We start from the raw sequence: 5,236 nt of genomic DNA, 5'->3' as shown, positions 1-5,236 counted from the left end.
CCTCCCTCCAGGACTTGTACACTGATAGGACCAGGAAGCGGTCAGAGAACATCACCAAAGACCCCACACATCCTGCACACACTCTCTTTAACCTCCTCCCCTCTGGCAGGCGCTACAGATCCCTGCGCACAAAAACAACCAGACATAAGCTTCTTTGCCACTGCCATCACTCTACTGAACTGCAGATAAGTGGGGTCATCCACACTTTGGCCACTCACCCACTTCTCTACACATTACATACTTATCATTCCAATATGCATCTTGCACACTACTTTGCACTATTACCTTTTGCACTTTACATCCCATTCCATGTATACTTGTCTTGATATTATGTCTTAGTTGCATATTTGTATTTTTGTACATTATATTGATATGTGCCTATATGTATATTGTTGTCTCTATTGTACATTATGTGTCTATATTAATATTTGTATACTGAATGTTCACTACTACATGTCTGTTTGTTGAATGTATAGAGAGTTACACCTACCAAAGTCAAATTCCTTGTGTATGTAAGTATATTTGGCCAATAAAATAAAACTGATTCTAAAAAGTATCACTCCAGGTGTTTATGAGTGTCTGAGTCTTGTCCAAGTCACCCTGATACTTTGTGTTAATCCATCCTGAACTAGGCCTGTCCTGTTTCCTCTCAGATCCAACTAATGTCCCAGCTCACTTCTGTTCCCCTCCATTTCTCTCCCATCTTTATCCTGTCTATCTTCTCTCTAACCTCTCCTGCTACCGCTGTCATTCTCTGTATTAAGATCAATGCGTTTCGGCTGAGAGGGAACGTCCGCCGGGTTGCGAGCTGGTCCGCTTAACCTTCTGTAGTGGCTTGGTGTACCCTGCTCGATCACACACACACACACACACACACACACACACACACACACACACACACACACACACACACACACACACACACACACACACATACACACACACAGAGCGGCAGACACACTCCGACAAACCTGCAGACACGTACAGACGGAGACATGCACACCAGCGTACAACCACGTGTGCACATTGTGACAAAGATTTAATCTCTCTCTCTCTCACACACACACACACACACACACACACACACACACACACACACACACACACATACTATATATATATATACACACACACACACACACACACACACACACACACACACACACACACACACACACACACACACACACACACTGAATCACAGAGCCAGGCAGAAAGGTTACATTGATCTTAGTCATGGGTGAGATTGCAAAAGCCTTCATCCCTCATCTCTATCTCTCTCCGCCTCATTCACTCTCTCTCCCATTGCATGTCTATACCTTGCTCGCCCATGCTTTCTATTCTTTATTTTGGCCCCCTTTTTTTGTCCCTCCCACCACACTCCCTCTCCCCCATCCTCCATCACCTGCTTCTGTCTCTGTTTCTCTTTCATTTGCTTCCCTTTCTCTCTCTTCTTCCTCCTTCATCGTCCTCCTCTCTGAGTGCTGGTAATATTCACTATAAATCATGACCACCCTGACAAACACACACGCAAACACACTCTGCAAGACAGCACACTCAAACACACACGCACACACACACACTCACACACACATACGCACACATTGGGACAGCCAGCGGCTTGCTTGCGTTAACCATGCACTAAGTATGCATTGGCTCCTTCCATGTATTTTGTGTGTGTGTGTGTGTGTGTGTGTGTGTGTATGTCTTCACTTTATAGTCAAATAGCTGCATTAGTCACCAAAGCATATGCAAGGCAAACACACTGAGATAATCACCACATCTTCTGAGACAACACTGAAGTTCCTCTTATAATAACTTGCCACTATTCAACCAGGCCATTGATTTGGAAGCTGACAGATCTCTGTGATGAGATTCTCAAATAAAGGACGTGATCAGAGTTCAGATTTCTTTCCGACTCATAAAGGAAGAATGCCATGTAGTTGGGTCGACCAACACAGCTAGTGGTTCACAAATCCTCATTTGGACATTACTACCCTTTACACAGCCTGTTTAAGGTGGGACTGTGTTATTCTGCCACGTTATTCCACCTTGCTGTATATAAGGTATGAACACAGAGTAGGGGGGACAGAGTTGATCCAACGCTAAGCCGACAGCGGAGGTAGTCACAGAGCCGAATCAACGTCTGTGTAAAAGGGACAGCCGGTATGGCGGGACACACACACACACACACACACACACACACACACACACACACACACACACACACACACACACACACACACAAACACACACACACACACTTTGTGGCTTTGTTTGGTTCAGTGTAGTGATGGCCAAATGAAGCCTCATAAAGATTTGTGAAGCATTTTCTTTCTTTTCTGAGCCCACTAGATGGCGCTCTCTACAAAGCGTTGAAAGCACACTGAATTGCCATTCCTTGAGCTTTTTTTCTTTGTACCAAGAGAGGTATCTAGTGGGCTCAGACTAAAAAATATGGTTCTTGAAGCTTCATGAGGCTTCATTTGGCCATCACTAGTTCTGAGTAAGAAAACAAAGCTGGCGTAATGGTGGATCTTCTTTACGGCAGTATTGCGGAATCTGTGTAAAAAGGGCTTGTGTTACAATTCTGACAGGGAAAGAAACAAGCTGCTAGATGATCATACAGATGGTTGACAAGCCAACAGTATAGCAAGATTATCTAAACCACTTAAATTGGAGATTAAATTGAAAGTGAGCACACCTATGGCACATGTCACAACACCTGCACCCATTGTTCTTTATAAAAGCCCAAGCCCAGGCAGCATGTTGACTTTGTACATATCTTATTTCCCAGCCTCAACATGCATCAACAAGAGTGTTTGAGGCAGAGTCCAGAAATGAAGACACATTTCACCACATTTGCTTCATGGATAATATCCTTTTTAAGACGCCGTGACTATCTGTATGCGCAGCATGTCTGTATATACTGCTCTAAACAGGCTCATACAGACTTTATGCAAGTTTGCACATTTAAATGCAAAAATGAGTCTGACTGACTGGTGAAGAGAGGTTTATTTCCAGATTGTATAAGGCTGTCTATATCAAGAGCCAAGCCAACCTTTTAATTGTTATTTTTCATTTTGTAGGAGGAAAAATGTTTTATTTGTTCTTTCATAAATTACAAAGTCTAACTTTAAAACTTTAAGTGACAGTACGGAGGCAGTAGAAGCCAAATGGACTGAAGCTTAAAAAGTAAAAGTACTTGTTATGTATTACTGCTAGGTAGTTTTATCTGAAACAATGCATCATATCTTGTGAGGTGATTTTACTGTATGTTTTTGTGTAAAATCTAAACCTGCAAAGAAACTACTAATCACACTTTCAAATAATGATTAATACATTAATTGTTAATTAACTGTCAAGCCCTGAATGTGTGCAATGAAATGCATACAAAACATTTTTTAAGTGATATATTACCAATATTACCTGGAAAATCGCACCCTGCTCAGCTGCTCCGAGCTTTGTGCACTGGCGCCACGAAGGGAAGCAACACATCTGCACACAGTGCCCACACTGCCATGACAGAGTGCTGGATTTAAGCAAAATATCTCTTTAAGTATAGTGCAAGTACCTTCAAATTATAACCTACTCTAGTAAATGCACTTACTGTAGTTACTTTCCAGCACTGTAAAAACATCACCAGTATCCTCTCAGCTAAATCCCATGCAGAAGAAGAGCAGAACTAATCTTTACAATAACTTTTTTTAATAACCTGCTTCAGATCTTTTCATTTTTCCTTGCAGAAATATCCCTAATGTATTTTTAATGGATATTGATTTGAATAACCTGCCCTAATTTATATAAAAGGCGGTGATCCAATGCCTATGAAGTGACCCTATGTCTGCGTCTACCTTAATTATGTTTCCCAATAGAAATACCCCGACTGCATATTTGAGGAGCAGTGGCTTATATAAAAGCAATAATTCAGAAAAATGACTTCAGTTTGAGCTTTGGATGATTACATGATGTCAGTGGCTAATGCTCCAGTGAGGCCAATGATTAACCAGCAGAGTCAGAGGTGCTTGGTCAGAGCCTACATTAAAGGGAAATGTAATACACGAACACACTGCAGCCAATCAGAATCCGGACATATATGTGGCCATTGCCCCAGCAATGACCTTCACTGCTATATGAATAGGTTTTTCTTCCATCAGCATCTCCATGACCTAAGTGTCTTTTTCAATCACATCACATTACAGTAGCTATAGTAGAGTTGCCAGAACGCAGTCAACTGTAAATCAATATATGACATGATGCCTGCAGTCAGGGGATGAAAGCCTCTACAAGGCAACCTTCACACACATTGACATTTGTCTTGCTGTAACTGTGAGGGCCTTGTGTTGACTACTCTCCGGATGTTCCACGTTGCCTGGCCCATGACATCAAGATGGACATGTGCACTAGCGACAGTTTGTTTGAGTTGTCGTAGCAATACTGCTCATTCATGGGCTTCTCTCTTGTGGGAACAAGTATATGCAGAAAACTTGTGGTTCATTGTCGAAAATATTCAATAACGTTAAACATTGTGTTTTCATCGTTTAATGCTTATCTAAATAAACAATGGATGTATTAAGAGAACCAAGGAGATGTTATCATATGTCATGCTACTAGCTTACGTTAGCTAGCTACTAACGTTTGCGGTAGTTTGTGAAAAAAGACTTTAATAATGTTACATCCACGTTACAGGCTTAACAGCACTCAACCCTTGGATGTATTATAAGATGATACACATGATGAATTACAGCCATGTAGCCATTATTACAGCCACAGGAATTTAGGAGAACCGTCAAATGAGCATGCAGCACAGGGCAATGTGGGTGCAGTCCTGCGGGTCGGCTCGCGTTCATTATGTCATGCTACTAACATCAGCTAGCCCCGGGAGTTTGGGAACAGAGACGTTAATAACGTTACATCAACGTTACAGGCTTTAAAGCATACAGTGCTCGGATGTATCATAAGATAATACACAATGAACTACAGCCATTATATCCATTTTTACAGGATTTCAGGAGAATATGAGCCTACAGTCCAGGGCGATGTGTGTTCATCATGCCTAGTTAAATCATTTTGGATTCAGCTATTAGTGCATGTTAAAAATTCTAAAACATGATGTTTTTGGACTGGTAAGTTGATGTACCCCCAAAAAAGTTGTCCGCTGAATATAGACTTTTTTTTAGCCATGTAAAGTCTATGGGAAGAGTCTTTCTGGGCCAGAGGGTTGTCAGATGTTGCA

Source organism: Sander vitreus, chromosome 10, assembly GCF_031162955.1.
Source record: "Sander vitreus isolate 19-12246 chromosome 10, sanVit1, whole genome shotgun sequence".
NCBI lineage: Eukaryota > Metazoa > Chordata > Actinopteri > Perciformes > Percidae > Sander > Sander vitreus.
This window is presented reverse-complemented; position numbering follows the sequence as displayed.